Genomic DNA, 17843 nt, shown 5'->3' with positions numbered 1-17843 from the left:
ACAACGCAAATGTCAGAAGGGGTGATTCAGAAGTTATAGGTCAGAATAAAAAGGTGGATTGATTTTTTATCGATCTCAGTCCTGGTAGACAAATTTGTCTGAACTGCAGAATCAGTTGGAGAACTTAGAACATCCGGTTTGTACATATCTAGATTGTAAATCATGCACATGGCCTCTTAGGGCCTGTATGGGAACTGTGAGTTGCTATTGGTTTCGTATCACGTGTAGTTGACCTGGTAGGCTCTGAAATCCAGAGTGGTTTGGAGAACCTAGAACTTCTGTAGAAATATTGTCTGCATTCACGATTCGCCATCTCTAAACTAGTAGATATTGGCTACATTCCTGAGAAAAAAACAGCAATAAAATCGTTCATGCGCGATATTCGTGTACAATTTTCGTCCATACAAAAGTGACCAAAAACAACAAAGGTTGTTGGAGTTGACCAACTACCAGGAGAGTTATTTAAATACAGTGGTGATCAGGGAATCAATTTATCTGGAATGCTCGTGCGAAACAAGCGACAAAAGCGAACTAACGACTAAGCTTTGTTTTTGTCGGAGATAATAATGACAAAGATCTGAAAAATTTTGTCAGCAACTAAAAAGATGACAATCTTTATTATTTATAGAGCAAAATTCGGTTTTATGCTATCATAGTTTTAGCTTTTATGGAAATATTCGAGAATTGAACAATGATTACAAAATTAGCATCGTATTCTCGGAAATATAAGAGCATGCAAGACACATGATTCTTGTCATATTGTGTTCAGATTCGGATAAAGGTTTGTCGCTAGATGCGTTTGTCAGTAACAAACTCTGTTGATGACAAAGAGTATATTGTTAGGCGTTGCCCGAATATTGATTCCCTGGTGGTGATGCATTGGCTATAGCGCTGGACTGGGTTCATCGATCGTACTGTACAAACAAATTTTTGCTAGTATCAAACCGATCAATCGCACAATCGTTGGGGGTTTGCTAATTGGGGCGAAACCCAATCAAAAAGCTTGAGCTTGAGCTTGATTGACTGCCCGTAGTTGCTACTCCATTATGACCAGATTTGCAGTTCTTGCACAGAAAACCAACAGATGTTTGCTAGACTAGGACTAGCACTCATCTTAAATGTACATGTACAAGAACTGGTGATCTCATTTGTTAGGTCACACTGGCGCCTGCCACGTCAGAATGCAAGTCAATGTCGGGAAGGGGAAGGAAATGATGATGCAATCACTCGCCCACTGCAAGCCGAATATACCTCTGCACTTGACACGAGCTCATGTGGAATTTGTTGGATTTTTTTGGGTTAGGTTCAAGGGGAAGAGGTTCGTCTAGATTAATAAGCTGCTAATGTGACGGATAGGATACAGCAACGGATAGATTTTCGTTCATTTCCAATTCTAGCAATTACTACTAGAATGGTCAAATTGAAGGTATATAGCATAGACAAGACATGGAAACTGTATGGAAATCCATTTCCAGTTCTAGCGATTGCTAGAACATGACAAATATAGAGAAATATACAAAGTATGAGAATGGAACGCTCTTGGGATTGAACCCATGACCTCCTGCGTATGAGGCAGAAGCAGTAGCCATATGACTACCAAGCCCGTCTACGAAACCCAATCAAAAAGCAGATAAACGTAAAATTTTTCTTTGTTCAATGCAAAAAGTGAACAACATTGATATCAAAATGCTCCAAATAGCGATCGGCGTTCGATAGTCGTGCCTCAGTTAGCAAACGATCAATGCAGCTCTGTTTTGTGCGGTCTGGAAGTAAATCAATCAGTGTGCAATCAAATGTGTTTCGTAGCGGACACAGAACTTTCCCGAGAACAGTGCAGTTGGAAAGTAAATAAATCAGAGTACAATCCAACATGTTTCTTATCGGACGCAAATCTTTCGCAAGATCCGGATGATCAGTTCTGTTTTATACAGTCGGAATTTAAATCAATCAATGCGTGATCAAACGTGTTTTGTAGCGGACGCCGCACGTTGACAAGATGCGAGTGGTTAGTTCTGTTTTGTGCGGTCGAAAAGTAAATCTATCAGAGCGTGATCAAACATGTTTCGTATCGGACGCAGTACTTTCCCGAGACTGTGTTGAACCTACGTTTCAATTTCAAACCCCTTCCTCTTCGCCAAGTGCCCATCTGGCCTTAGAGCCACTTGACAAGTGAGAAATTGCATCAGACATATAATAATAATTCGACTCTGTAGATGGTGACGTGTATCTAAGGCAGGAGCGAAATGAAGATAACTGCTAGGAACCATTGAACATTGTCGTCATGCTGGAAGAATTTTAACAAAATTTGAAAAATCATTTAATTTCCTGCCGAATGAAGAAGGGTCATCATCCTCTCGAATACGAAACGCACTCACTCTACCGCCGATAAACGTCAACTCATGTTTCCAATCAGGCTTTCTTTTCCCATAAATAACGTTCACGCGCTAACATATCGAATTCAACTTCGAAAACTGTCAACAACTTCCATCACGTTTTCTAGCGTTTTGTTGTTTATAGTATAAATAAATTACATTTTTCACCCACCCCTCCCCCTTCCGAATCAATTCAGGTCGACAATGTCCACTGCCGCGTGTTGGTAAATATCCACGTGGCGGCTGCTGGCGTAACTCATCGGAGCTACCCGCACCGGTGTCATCTTCATCATCCGTTCACATTGTACCCGGTGGGGTCCTGGTCGCCCCCGCTGTTATCGCTCAGCCCGTACGGCGTTGCGACCGGGGCATCCTCGGGTAGACCCGGCCTCGGTGGCACCGGCGTAATATCCTGCGAGTCCGCTGCAGGGAAGACAGAAAAAAAATGGGCAGGGATGAGATTGGGAATCGATAAATTGTGCGTCTGGATGGGAAGGATTGGGATGAAATTGTGTTAATGAGTGTGCTTGATGCCATTTTCAATGAATCGGGTTATAAAACGCCATAGGGATAAAGTAAACCGGTTAATCGTTTCATTGGGTCTGTGGGTGTCCCACGAATGAAATGTATTTTCTCTTTGAAATAAATGTCCAAACGAATACTAACTCGTCGTTATGTCAAGTGAAGATACTGTGCTTATACAACGCTTGTGCCCTAACAATGCATGTACAATATTTATTTTGCCTCTATCGTCGGGAAACCATTCCATCATTACAACAAACCCTTATGAGCAAAAAAAAATGCCTTAAAAAAATCTTACAGCGACAATGAATTACTTGTTGCTTTCGGAGCGATATCGATTGCTGGAAAAGCGGAATAGGTAAAAGAAGAAGACCTTCAAATTTTTCCAAAGCTCCGCAGAATAGCTCTGACTTTGAATGTATGCCCGTTATTACGTTGTATGATTATTTTAATATAAGTAAAGAAAATGACTGTGCCTCATAAACTCATTCGAATTTAGATAACCTATGCTAAATGTATAGATTAGGCAGGTGAGTCAACCAATGTCGTAGAATCATCTGACTTGCCAGAACTTAAAGTAGCTCAACATTTTTATCATTTCAAGTGTTTAGACTTTCAATTCAACTGAATTGCTCAACCGAAGCATTATGATGGTCGATGGAATTCATTGGAATAAGAAAACTTGCACCGAGCGTTCTACATTTTATTTTCAATTTCCATCTATTTTTGGCATCAGTATAAAACACCACCTATTAAATTTTAAAGCAACTGAAAACAGGAAGATTATCAAACTAATTTTCCATAGATAGCAGAAAACTGACAGGACGCAAAAGAGATTGCATTTAATTTCATTAGCATGCAAATATTGAATATTTCCAGGCTTTCTGAGACCAGCTATCGCCTGCAATCCGACTTGACTCGATGAACAGAAATCTGTGCACTATGTCAGATAGAGAGTTAAAATGAACCCCTATCTGACGACTCTTACGATATATTTCCTACACGGCTGGAAAAGATTCTAATTGAATTAGTTCTTTCTATATACAAATTTGATCAAAATATATTTATTTTTAGCTTCTCATATAAGTAATCCACAAGTTGACTGGAAAATACCAAAATTAAGATGATTTTTTCTCAACGTGAAAACAAAACTCTATGTGCCCAACTTAGTGTCACCAAGTTGGAAAATCAAATATGTAAATTTGTTTGGCTTGATAGAAGTTCACAAGGGAGAACTAGCAAAACATCGAACGTTGCTCTTTTATGTCAATGTGGATACCAAACCTCAACAAGGAAGAAAAGTTTATTGATTTTGTCAGCATGCAGGTGATGATGTTACCAATATGTGGCACGTTACAAGCTACTAATTCTTTCCATTGGCGTTGCAATGAGATGAACTCGACAGAAGTGCGACATTGTTTAGTTTATAGCTTTTAAGCATATAAGGTTTGGCATTCGATAGAACACAGATTTTGAGATGTTTTGACCATTGGAGACCTATTGAAATATAAAATATGTGAGTTTTTGAAGGTTGAACGAGGGTTTATTCTTCGATGTTTTTTTGGATTTACATATAAATTGACTCGGATACTCTCCAGCAATTTGCAATATGCATTGAAATAATTAATTATTAGAGGTAAACTATTAAAAATTTTAATTCTTTGATAATATCAAAAAACTCCTCTGGATGTTCATGGAGAAACCGCCAGAAGAGTTCCTGGGCAAACTTCCGGCAGAGCTTCTTGGAGAAACTTCCCGAGGAGTTCCTGGAGGAAATTTTTGAGGATTTCCTGGAGGCACTTCCTAAGGAGTTCTTGGGGATAGCTCTTGTGGAGTTCCTGGAGGAACCTCCTGAGAACTTCCTGGAGGAACTTTCGGAGGACTTCCTGGAGGAATCTCCGGACGACGGAATACCGCAGGACCGGAGGACGAATACCGAAGGAATTCCTGGATGAACTTCCGAAGGAATTCCTGGAAGAACTTCCGGAAGAATTCCCGGAGGAACTTCCGAAGGAATTCCTGGAGGAACTTCCGATGGAATTCCTGGAGGAACTTTCGAAGGAATTCCTGGAGGAACTTCCGAAGGAAATCTTGGAGAAACTTCCGAAGGAATTCCTGGAGGAACTTCCTAAGGAATTCCTGGAAGAACTTCCGAAGGAATTCCTGGAGGAACTTCCGAAGGAATTCCTGGAGGAACTTCCGAAGGAATTCCTGAAAGAACTTCCGAAGGAATTCCTGGAGGAATTTCCGAAGGAATTTCTGGAGGAACTTCCGAAGGAATTTCTGGAGGAACATCCGAAGGAATTTCTGAAGGAACATCCGAAGGAATTTTTGGAGGAACTTCCGAAGGAATTTCTGGAAGAACTTCCGAAGGAATTCCTGGAGGAACTTCCGAAAAAAAATCTAAGGGAACTTCCGAAGGAATTCCTGGAGTAACTTCCGCAGGAATTCCTGGACGAACTTCCGAAGGAATTCCTGGAGGAACTTCCGAAGGAATTCCTGGAGGAACTTCCGAAGGAATTCCTGGAGGAACTTCCGAAGGAATTCCTGGAGGAACTTCCGAAGGAATTCCTGGAGGAACTTCCGAAGTAATTCCTGGAGGAACTTCCGAAGTAATTCCTGGAGGAACTTCCGAAGTAATTCCTGGAGGAACTTCCGAAGTAATTCCTGGAGGAACTTCCGAAGGAATTCCTGGAGGAACATCCGAAGGAATTCCTAGAGGAACTTCCGAAGGAATTCCTGGAGGAACTTCCGAAGGAATTCCTGGAGGAACTTCCGAAGGAATTCCTGGAGGAACTTCCGAAGGAATTCCTGGAGGAACTTCCGAAGGAATTCCTGGAGGAACTTCCGAAGGAATTCCTGGAGGAACTTCCGAAGGAATTCCTGGAGGAACTACCGAAGGAATTCCTGGAGGAACTTCCGAAGGAATTCCTGGAGGAACTTCCGAAGGAATTCCTGGAGGAACTTCCGAAGGAATTCCTGGAGGAACTTCCAAAGGAATTCCTGGAGGAACTTCCAAAGGAATTCCTGGAGGAACTTCCGAAGGAATTCCTGGAGGAACTTCCGAAGAAATTCCTGGAAGAACTGCCGAAGGAATTGCTGGAAGAACTGCCGAAGGAATTTGTGGAAGAACTGCCGAAGGAATTTCTGGAAGAACTGCCGAAGGAATTCCTGGAGGAACTTCCGAAGGAATTCCTGGAGGAACTTCCGAAGGAATTCCTGGAGGAACTTCCGAAGGAATTCCTGGAGGAACTTCGAAGGAATTCCTGGAGGAACTTCCGAAGGAATTCCTGGAGGAACTCCGAAGGAATTCCTGGAGGAACTTCCGAAGGAATTCCTGGAAAAATTCTGAAGGAATTCCTGGAGGAACTTCCGAAGGAATTCCTGGAGGAACTTCCGAAGGAATTCCTGGAGGAACTTCCGAAGGAATTCCTGGAGGAACTTCCGAAGGAATTCCTGGAGGAACTTCCGAAGGAATTCCTAGAGGAACTTCCGAAGGAATTCCTAGAGGAACTTCCGAAGGAATTCCTAGAGGAACTTCCGAAGGAATTCCTGGAGGAACTTCCGAAGGAATTCCTGGAGGAACTTCCGAAGGAATTCCTGGAGGAACTTCCGAAGGAATTCCTGGAGGAACTTCCGAAGGAATTCCTGGAGGAACTTCCGAAGGAATTCCTGGAGGAACTTCCGAAGGAATTCCTGGAGGAACTTCCGAAGGAATTCCTGGAGGAACTTCCGAAGGAATTCCTGGAGGAACTTCCGAAGGAATTCCTGGAGGAACTCTCGAAGGAATTCCTGGAGGAACTTCCGAAGAAATTCCTGGAGGAACTTCCGAAGGAATTCCTGGAGGAACTTCCGAAGGAATTCCTGGAGGAACTTCCGAAGGAATTCCTGGAGGAACTTCCGAAGGAATTCCTGAAGGAACTTCCGAAGGAAATCCTGGAGGAATTTCCGAAGGAATTTCTGGAGGAACTTCCGAAGGAATTTCTGGAGGAACTTCCGAAGGAATTTCTGGAGGAACTTCCGAAGGAATTTCTGGAGGAACTTCCGAAGGAATTTTTGAAGGAACTTCCGAAGGAATTTCTGGAGGAACTTCCGAAGGAATTTCTGGAGGAACTTCCGAAGGATTTCCTGAAGGAACTTCCGAAGGAATTTCTGGAGGAACTTCCGAAGGAATTTCTGGAGGAACTTCCGAAGGAATTTCCGAAGGAACTTCCGAAGGAATTCCTGGGGGATCTTCCGTAGGAATTCCTAAAGGAACTTCCGAAGGAATTCCTAGAGGAACATCCGAAAGAATTCCTAGAGGAACTTCGGAAGGAATTCCTGGAGGAACTTCCGAAGGAATTCCTGGAGGAACTTCCGAAGGAATTCCTGGAGGATTTTCCGAAGGAATTCTTGGAGGAACTTCCGTAAAAAATTCTAAAGAACCTCCGAAAAAAATTCTAAAGGAACTTCCGAAGGAATTCCTGGAGTAACTTCCGAAGGAATTCCTGGAGGAACTTCCGAAGGAATTCCTGGAGGAACTTCCGAAGGAATTCCTGGAGGAACTTCCGAAAGAATTCCTGGAGGAACTTCCGAAGGAATTCCTGGAGGAACTTCCGAAGGAATTCCTGGAGGAAGTTCCTCCAGGAATTCCTTCGGAAGTTCCTCCAGGAATTCCTTCGGAAGTTCCTCCAGGAATTCCTTCGGAAGTTCCTTCAGAATTTTTTTTCGGAAGTTCCTCCAAGAATTCCTTCGGAAAATCCTCCAGGAATTCCTTCGGAAGTTCCTCCAGGAATTCCTTCGGAAGTTCCTCCAGGAATTCCTTCGGAAGTTCCTCCAGGAATTCCTTCGGAAGTTCCTCCAGGAATTCCTTCGGAAGTTCCTCCAGGAATTCCTTCGGAAGTTCCTCCAGGAATTCCTTCGGAAGTTCCTCCAGGAATTCCTTCGGAAGTTCATCCAGGAATTTCTTCGAAGTTCCTCCAGGAATTCCTTCGAAGTTCCTCCAGGAATTCCTTCGGAAGTTCCTCCAGGAATTCCTTCGGAAGTTCCTCCAGGAATTCCTTCGAAGGTTACTCCAGGAATTCCTTCGAAGTTCCTTCAGAATTTTTTTCGAAGTTCCTCCAAGAATTCCTTCGAAAATCCTCCAGGAATTCCTCCGGCAGCTCATCCAGAAATTCCTCCGGAAGTTCCTCCAGAAATTCCTTCGAAGTTCCTCCAGGAAATCCTTCGAAAGTTCCTCCAGGAGTTCCTTCGAAGTTCCTCCAGGAATTCCTTCGAAGTTCCTCCAGGAATTCCTTCGAAGTTCCTCCAGGAATTCCTTCGGAAGTTCCTCCAGGAATTCCTTCGGAAGTTCCTCCAGGAATTCCTTCGAAGTTCCTCCAGGAATTCCTTCGGAAGTTCCTCCAGGAATTCCTTCGGAAGTTCCTCCAGGAATTCCTTCGAAGTTCCTCCAGGAATTCCTTCGGAAGTTCCTTCAGAATTTTTTCGAAAGTTCCTCCAAGAATTCCTTCGAAAATCCTCCAGGAATTCCTCCGAAAGTTCATCCAGGATTTCTTCGGAAGTTCCTCCAGGAATTCCTTCGAAGTTCCTCCAGGAATTCCTTCGAAGTTCCTCCAGGAATTCCTTCGAAGTTCCTCCAGGAATTCCTTCGGAAGTTCCTCCAGGAATTCCTTCGGAAGTTCCTCCAGGAATTCCTTCGGAAGTTCCTCCAGGAATTCCTTCGGAAGTTCCTCCAGGAATTCCTTCGGAAGTTCCTCCAGGAATTCCTCCGGAAGTTCCTCCAGGAATTCCTCCGGAAGTTCCTCCAGGAATTCCTTCGGAAGTTCCTCCAGGAATTCCTTCGGAAGTTCCTCTAGGAATTCCTTCGGAAGTTCCTCCAGGAATTCCTGCGGAAGTTCGTCCAGGAATTCCAGCGGAAGTTACTCCAGGAATTCCTTCGGAAGTTCCCTTAGATTTTTTTTCGGAAGTTCCTCCAGGAATTCCTTCGGAAGTTCTTCCAGAAATTCCTTCGGAAGTTCCTCCAAAAATTCCTTCGGATGTTCCTCCAGAAATTCCTTCGGAAGTTCCTCCAGAAATTCCTTCGGAAATTCCTCCAGGAATTCCTTCGGAAGTTCTTTCAGGAATTCCTTCGGAAGTTCCTCCAGGAATTCCTTCGGAAGTTCCTCCAGGAATTCCTTCGGAAGTTCTTCCAGGAATTTCTTAGGAAGTTCCTCCAGGAATTCCTTCGGAAGTTTCTCCAAGATTTCCTTCGGAAGTTCCTCCAGGAATTCCTTCGAAAGTTCCTCCAGGAATTCCATCGGAAGTTCCTCCAGGAATTCCTTCGGAAGTTCCTCCGGGAATTCTTCCGGAAGTTCTTCCAGGAATTCCTTCGGAAGTTCATCCAGGAATTCCTTCGGTATTCGTCCTCCGGTCCTGCGGTATTCCGTCGTCCGGAGATTCCTCCAGGAAGTCCTCCGAAAGTTCCTCCAGGAAGTTCTCAGGAGGTTCCTCCAGGAACTCCACAGGAACTATCCCCAAGAACTCCTTAGGAAGTGCCTCCAGGAACTCCTCAGAAATTTCCACCAGGAACTCCTCAAAAAGTTTCCCCAGGAACTCCTCGGGAAGTTTCTCCAAGAAGCTCTGCCGGAAGTTTGCCCAGGAACTCTTCTGGCGGTTTCTCCAGGAACATCCAGAGGAGTTTTTTGATATTAACAAAGAATTAAATTTTTTTATAGTTTACCTCTAATAATTAATTATTCCAATGCATATTGCAAATTGCTTGAGAGTATCCGAGTCAATTTATATGTAAATCCAAAAAAACATCGAAGAATAAACCCTCGTTCAACCTTCAAAAACTCACATATTTTATATTTCAATAGGTCTCCAATGGTCAAAACATCTCAAAATCTGTGTTCTATCGAATGCCAAACCTTATATGCTTAAAAGCTATAAACTAAACAATGTCGCACTTTTGTCAAGTTCATCTCATTGCAACGCCAATGGAAAGAATCAGTAGCTTGTAACGTGCCACATATTGGTAACATCATCACCTGCATGCTGACAAAATCAATAAACTTTTCTTCCTTGTTGAGGTTTGGTATCCACATTGACATAAAAGAGCAACGTTCGATGTATTGCTAGTTCTCCCTTGTGAACTGCTATCAAGCCAAACAAATTTACATATTTGATTTTCCAACTTGGTGACACTAAGTTGGGCGCATAGAGTTTTGTTTTCACGTTGAGAAAAAATCATCTTAATTTTGGTATTTTCCAGTCAACTTGTGGATTACTTATATGAGAAGCTAAAAATAAATATATTTTGATCAAATTTGTATATAGAAAGAACTAATTCAATTAGATTCCTAAAGGAACTTCCGAAGGAATTCCTGGAGGAACTTCCGAAGGAATTCCTGGAGGAACTTCCGAAGGAATTCCTGGAGGAACTTCCGAAGGAATTCCTGGAGGAACTTCCGAAGGAATTCCTGGAGGAACTTCCGAATGAATTCCTGGAGGAACTTCCGAAGGAGTTCCTGGAGGAACTTCCGAAGGAGTTCCTGGAGGAACTTCCGAAGGAATTCCTGGAGGAACTTCCGAAGGAATTCCTGGAGGATCTTCCGAAGGAATTCCTGGAGGATCTTCCGAAGGAATTCCTGGAGGAACTTCCAAAGTAATTCCTGGAGGAACTTCCGAAGGAATTCCTGGAGGAACTTCCGAAGGAATTCCTGGAGGAACTTCCGAAGAAATTCCTGGAGGATCTTCCGAAGGAATTCCTGGAGGAACTTCCGGAGGAGCTTCCGGAGGAGCTTCCGGAGGAACTTCCGGAGGAACTTCCGGAGGAGCTTCCGGGGGAACTTCCGGAGGAATTCCTGGAGAAAGCCAAATGTTGTTTGGCCAAATATGTCATTCGACCGAAAAACCATTTAGCCGAAGTCCATCTAGCCTGAAGTTATTTCGCCGAAAATGTTATTTGACTGAAAGGTACATTGGTCGAAAATGTTGATCAGCTGAACAGTTCCTTTGGCTGAAAACATCCCTGTTTTGCAGAAAAGTCATTTTCGGGCCAATGGCTCTTTCTATCAAACGACTATTTCAAATAAACGGTATTTTCGGCTAAATGATCTATTCGGCAAAACTGCATTTTTGGCCAAACGATTATTTCGGCCAAACGGCAGTTGAAGGCCTGCTAGAGCAAACAACTTTGTGGTAATGTGGCGATTACGAGCTCGACCGAATGCCCCTTTCGGCTGTATGTCACTTTTGGCCAAATAACATTTTCGGCCAAACCATTTTCGAACCGTTTCGTACTAGCGTTCAACTCTGCCAAATGAAATTCGGATCACCATGTAATTCGGCCAAACGGCATTCGATCACATGGCTTTTCGCTGAATGACTTTCAACCAAACGACGGGATGGGAAGGCCCATTTAGCCGAAAGATTTTTGGCCGAATAAACCATTTGACCAAAACCATCCAGCCGAAAATGTCATTTAGCTGAAATGGACATGCGGTCGAAAATGTCGTTCAGTTAAACTGGTCATTTGAGCTTGAGCTTGAGCTTGATTGACTGCTCGTAGTTGCTACTCCATTATGACCAGATCAGCTGTTCTTGCACAGTGTTACTAACCGTTTTTGGTAACAATGTTGTTATGTGTTGGAAAGGCCAGCTGACGGTTCGGAGAATATTTATTGTTATTTTTTTTTATTCAAATTGTATGTTTATATTTCTAATTTAAATGTCTAAGTGTATAATAATCGTCTGTTTCCACATTTTTGTGTTTGATTATGATGTTTATTTTACGCTTAGGGTCTGTCTCAATTGGATAATTAAACTGAAATTAAACTTAAAAGGGACATTTCAATAATTATCGAATAACCCTGCTAGCAGAGCAAGATTACTTTTGACAGATATCGACTCATTTTCCATCGATGTCCTATTGGAATTGCTGGGTAGCACCTGAGACGAGACCTGCAAAGAGGAAAAAATGTAACTTCAGCTGCTGCCAGTCAACTGCTGTCACGAACTGTCAGGTGCAACCAGCAGCTTTTTGAGTGAAAGTATTGGTATCCCAAATAAAATATTCCACATCATTTTTGCTTTACCAGGACTTTACTTTAACGAGTATTCCAAACCTTCCGTTTAGCTTGTTAATAATCAGTAATAAACCTGTGTTTTGTTCCCGGTATAAAAATCCTTATGAAAATGAATTAACATATTTCGTGAATTGGATACACTTTTATTGTGCTCAGAAGGGTCCACCTGGGGCTTAGGTGAAACAGTCAAGTAAACAGTTGAAACTCGATGGTCAACTGTGATGAAAAGAAGAACAAGTGTCAAAACAAGAGAAAAGAAGCAGCGTCTTTGCAGGTCTCGTCTCAGGGTAGCACCAGCCATTCTTATAACGGGGTGATTTTTTAATTTTCGAACTGTCATTTTTAAGTTTAATTCTCTAAATGAGACAGACCCTTAGTAGCTTAAGGTGTCTTTATTTATTATTTATTTATTTTTGTTATGTATTCCGATTGTAGATTTTCTTTATTTATTTAGATGCTTTATTTATTTACTTATTTATTTATACATTTATTTATCTATTTATTGAACTATTTATTCAGATGCATTATTTATTTATTTCCTATTTATTGAGATAGTTTATTTATTTATTAATTCATTATTTATTATTATTCTATTTATTTAATAATTTATTGAGATGCGTTATTTGAATCTTTATCTAAAAATTTATTCACAAGAAATAAGAAAAAGGAAAACAAGTGTCCGGTTAGGATTGTAAAGGCTTTGCATGTAGCCAACAATCGGAATTTAAATATTATTAGTTTGACACCTACCTAAAAATAATTATTATTTGTTTAGCGTGTAAGACATCGTTATAGAGAGAAATCCTGAACCTGAAGAACCTTGAAGAACCATTGTCGTGAGAAGATCGGAGAGAAACTTTCTAGAATATTCTAGGAAGCGTAGAAAGATATAAAAGAAAAGGATGAACGAGAGAGAGGGGTTGTTGCAGAATTTGAACCGTCCGGAGGAGTGAAGACAATGTCGGTTGGTGTGTTAATGGACAATTAACTGCCACAGTTCCTGTGTAGATTTAGCCTAAAAAACTACCTAAAGAAAACTATCAACTAAATCCACAGTTAAAACACTTTAGAATCTTAAAAAACTAAATCAATTTAAATAGCATGGATTGCCAACGAGATACACCACAACGGCTAGAAAAAATGCACCAAAAGTTTAAAGTAAGTTCTAGTCGCGTTAGTCTCGTGGTAATCATAATCATGCAACAATACCAAGCGAGCCCGTGGTGTGGAAATGAATTACAGTGAAAAGTGGACGAGCGGACATATTATACAAAGAACAATTGTGTTTCGTCGAATCTGTAGTTGTCCTGCTCAATAAAGGTGCCGGCTCGCTCGATGGACCATTGGAACATTTCGCGCGTGTGTACCATTCCCCGGACATAGAGCAATGGCCTACGCTATTTCGACCTAACCGACAATATTGTGAACTCTGTGAAGACAACGGGAGAAGAATTGTGACAGAGAGAAAGAGAGACTAAGCATGCAGAACCTCATCGGGAAAGCATCGCATGTATCAGCAGCAGCAGAAACGGCCGCAACGTACCGGTGAGCTCACCTTGTTAATACCCCCTCCCTCCCCCTACACACTCTTTAGTCTTTAAATAAAACGAAAAAAAAAGCATTTATTTTATCGAAGTTTGTATGGCCCTCCGAACCACAGCTGTCCTTTAAGATTAAGTTAAAAGAAATCTTGTTTTCCGTTGTCAAAGTCCACTTTGTAATTGTCCGCCTTTTCACCACAACAACATAAAACCGTCAAAAAGGAATTATCTCCAAAAACCAAAACTGAAAAAATTAAAACGACCCTGAGGACCAGGGAGAATAATAAAAGAAGGCCTTGAGTGCCCACCCCGGAAGCTGCCGTGGCTCTAGACCAGCAGCTTGGGGCTTTGTTGGTCCTCGTCTAGGACCTAAATTCCACTCCCTGGGTCTCTGCTGGTTTCAACAGGGAACCAACAGATGTTTTGCTTGGGACTAGCTCACATCTTCAATGTACAAGTACTGGTGATCTCATTGTTAGGTCATACTGGCGCCTGCTACGTCAGAATGCAAGTCAATGTAAGGAAGGGGGAGGAAATGATGATGCAATCACTCGCCCACTGCAAGCCGAATATACCTCTGCACTTGCCAAGAGCTCATGCGGAATTTGTTGGAATTTGTTGGGTAGGTTCGAGAGGCAGAGGTCCGTCTTGGTTAACGAGCTGCCAATGTGATAGATAGGAGAAAGCAACTGATGGAATTTCTTATTGGATGTAGGAAACGAGCTCTATAGTTCATTTCCAATTCTAGCAGATTACTGTTAGAATCTTCTTCTTCTTCTTATTGGCATTACATCCCCACACTGGGACAGAGCCGCCTCGCAGCTTAGTGTTCACTAAGCACTTCCACAGTTATTTACTGCGAGGTTTCTAAGCCAGGTTACCATTTTTGCATTCGTATATCATGAGGCTAGCACGATGATACTTTTATGCCCAGGGAAGTCGAGACAATTTCCAATCCGAAAATTGCCTAGACCGGCATCGGGAATCGAACCCAGCCACCCTCAGCATGGTCTTGTTTTGTAGCCGCGCGTCTTACCGCACGGCTAAGGAGGGCCCCACTGTTAGAATACTCAAGTTAAAGGTATAGGAATAGTAATGGAAACGGTATGGAAGTCCATTTCCAGTTCTAGCGATTGCTATAACATGAGAAATATAGAGAAAGATACAAAGTAGGAGAATGGAACGGATCTGGGATTGAACCCCGACCTCCTGCGTATGAAGCAGAAGCAGTAGCCGTTCAGTCAAACTGGTCATTTGGCCGAAAAAGTCGTTTGGCCGAAAAGGTCATTTGACCGAAAATATCGTTTGCCGAAATGGTCCTTTAGGCGAAAAAAAGTTATCGAAACGGCTGTCTGGCTGGCCATTTGGTGTATGATTTATTCGGCCAAATGACCCTTTCTGTCGAACGACCATTACGATCAAACGGCATTTTTGGCCTAATGGCTCATTCGGTCAAACGAACATTTCGGCCAAACATGTTAGAGACAACGGACTTTCCGGTCGATTGTCGCTTTGGCGAAATGAAATTTTCGATCAAATCGTTTTTCATTTAACAACCATTTCGCCCGAAATGTCTTTACGTCGAACAATTTTCGGTCAAACAACCCTTTCCTTGTTATAGTTATATTTGTTATAGTCAAAACAAATAATTTCCTGTAAAAATCCAAACAAGTTAGTTAAAAATTTCGAAAAAGCAAACAGCTTTCCTTAAAAATTTGAAAATTGAATGTTGAAGTTCTAAAAAAGTTTAGTGGAAACAACAGAAAATTCCTCGTGGAAATTTTGAAGAGTTATTCATACGAATTCAGACGAATCTTGTACGATTGAAAAAACTTCTGAACAGTTTTCCGCGGAAATACCGAAGAATTTTCCGTGAAAATTCCGGATCATCTCTAGTGAAAATTCCAGAGAATTTCCCGTGAAAACTCCCTAAATTTTCCCGCGCCAAGACCAAGGTTTGAAAAACAAAAGGTCAAAAGGACAAAATGCCGAAAAGATAAAACATCTATAGAGACAGAAAGGTCGTCGAAAGGAGCAAAAAGTCGAAAAGGACAAAAGGTAAAACGGAGAAGAAAGAAGAAGGAGGAAGTAGGAGGAAGAAGGAGGAAGAAAAAAGATAGAAGAAGAAAGAAGGAAGAAGTAAAGAAGAAGGAAGAAAACAGGAGGAAGGAAGAAGAAAGAGGGAAGACGGAAGAAAGTAGAAGGTGGAAGAAAGTAGAAGGTGGAATAAAGAAGGGCTAAGAAAAAGAAGAAGGAAGAAAAGTGAAGGATGAAAAAGGATTAAAAAAAAAGAATAAAAGTAAAATATATGAAACGAAAAAAAAGGAAAAGAAAAAGAAACAAGGAAAAATGAAAAAGGCAGAATGAAGAAGAAGGATACAAGAAGAAGTAAGTCCTATTCGACCAGAATTCTTGGAAATTCACCAGCGGCATGGTTCAAAAACTTGCAACGACGCGCCGGTCAAAAATAGTGGCGACGGCATCGCACACTAAAGTAGCAGAGCTACAGATAAACCGATTGGTAAATCGCGCACTTGTTGTGATCATGAAGCCTCTCAGTACAACTTGGTGCATGAGAAAAACAAGAAAGTCGACTAGAATCGTAAAGTTTGTACCAAATGGAATGGATTCATAGAATCTTATATAATCAAGAATTAGCACCTCGCACGCAGGTATAGATCGAATGCCTGATCGAATGCAGAAATTATTAGTAAAAATGTTGTTTTGTCATGCATCAACGGGTTTTCGCAGAACGCTAATCATCCATAAGAATCCAAATCATTCCGACAATAATCAACTGTAAATCTGAAAATCGTGACTAAAATTATAATTTATGTAACTCGAGTAACAACTCAATGTTGGATATGTCGAATTCTGTTCCGCTCTTATCACTGAACGACTTAGCCCATGTCAGCTGGTATAGAGTGGAAAATTTGGATAAACAACACACCACGCATTGAACTTTCCCATCCGATATCATATACTCACAATTGCTGCAGCAACATCCCATCCTGACTGGATTAGCACTTCTGTTAGAATCTGTAGAGAGTAGCTTCTAGTGGTTACCGCGATCCCCCGGAGATCTTCCTAATCCAATCAGGTATCCGATTCCCAACACCAGGTTCAATCTTGGTCACTAACTGCCCGGGATCGTGTCACAATCACTATCGCACCTGCACTCTAACTTGTTTGAGACTGACGACGCTTGAGGTGCGGCAAATGTGATTGACTCTGACGTGCCGCACACCACTCTGCTGTTTTCTGCTGCTGTTACCGCCGTTGTCGTTCATCGACTTTGGGACCGACAGCGTGCATATCTTAGATAAGACTAAAGGCGCACTTTATCGATAAATCTACTCTGGAAGGTGATTCACGCCTTCCACACAAATCGAACTCGCGTATTTGTGCGGCAACCCCACCACCCTGATGGAAAGGGGATTTCTGGCAAAAGGCGTTTCATGGTGCAATGGTTGACTTTGTTCTATGTATGCAACGGAATCTAATTTAATTGTTGGATGGATTCGAATCGTACTCTTGGGTATTTGATAAGCGCCGATAAAGGGCTGTTGTGATTTTTTTTCTCATGGTCGGGCTGAAGAACGCATTGAAATTGTAATTTCATTTGAAAAACGTGCGATCTCTTATCAGAAGCACAGAGAAGAGACATCCAACTCCAGCTAGGAAATAGTTCAATAGAGAAGAGAGCAGACATGCAACTCAACAACATTAAAACATATTTGCGAATATCATCATCGTAAAAGGTCTGCCTTCGCCGGTAACAGTAACTTGCTTAGCAACATCGTCATGCTCAAATTTATTGTGGATTACGATTAGAGATGTGCGCCGGTCCGATAATCGTCAGCGGCGGCGTTTGTTAAAATTTAGTTCGGCGGCGACTTGAATCAGCGTGGCGTTATTTTTATTGCGTTTGATTCTCATTTGATTCATTGTACAGTCGCCTCTCCACATCTCGATATTGAAGGGACCATCGAGATAGGGAGAGATCGAGGAATGGAAGGAAAATTGAAATGGTTACTAGATCCAAAAAGCTCGTTGCTATGAAAAACGACAACAAAACAAATGTCGTTTCCTTTTGTTGATGTGTTTGTTATTGTCCAAAGATGGTCTAGTAGCCTAAAAATTTGACCATATCGACATAAGAAGAGTGAATCCTGAACAAAATATGATCAGAACCCATCGAGATAGAGAGATATCGAGATAGGGAGGTTATCGAGATATAGAAAGCCCAAATGTATGTAGATTGAAGGGACTGGGAAAACCATCGACATAAGGAGATATATCGAGATATAGAACATCGAGATGTGGAGAGTCGACTGTTATCTCAACTTTTCGGAAAAATC

General features: G+C 41.9%; 1 long non-coding RNA gene across 1 annotated transcript; it reads right to left on the bottom strand.

Annotated features, from left to right (window-relative positions):
• Nucleotides 1–2457: 2457 nt before the first annotated feature.
• Nucleotides 2458–16893, bottom strand: LOC134220727 (uncharacterized). Its single transcript, XR_009982029.1, has 2 exons — nucleotides 16471–16893; nucleotides 2458–2795 (listed from the first exon to the last, which is right to left on the bottom strand). It is a non-coding gene; the product is annotated as an uncharacterized LOC134220727 (long non-coding RNA).
• Nucleotides 16894–17843: the final 950 nt, after the last annotated feature.

Source organism: Armigeres subalbatus, chromosome 3 (genome assembly GCF_024139115.2).
Source record: "Armigeres subalbatus isolate Guangzhou_Male chromosome 3, GZ_Asu_2, whole genome shotgun sequence".
Lineage (NCBI taxonomy): Eukaryota > Metazoa > Arthropoda > Insecta > Diptera > Culicidae > Armigeres > Armigeres subalbatus.
This window is presented reverse-complemented; position numbering and strand designations above follow the sequence as displayed.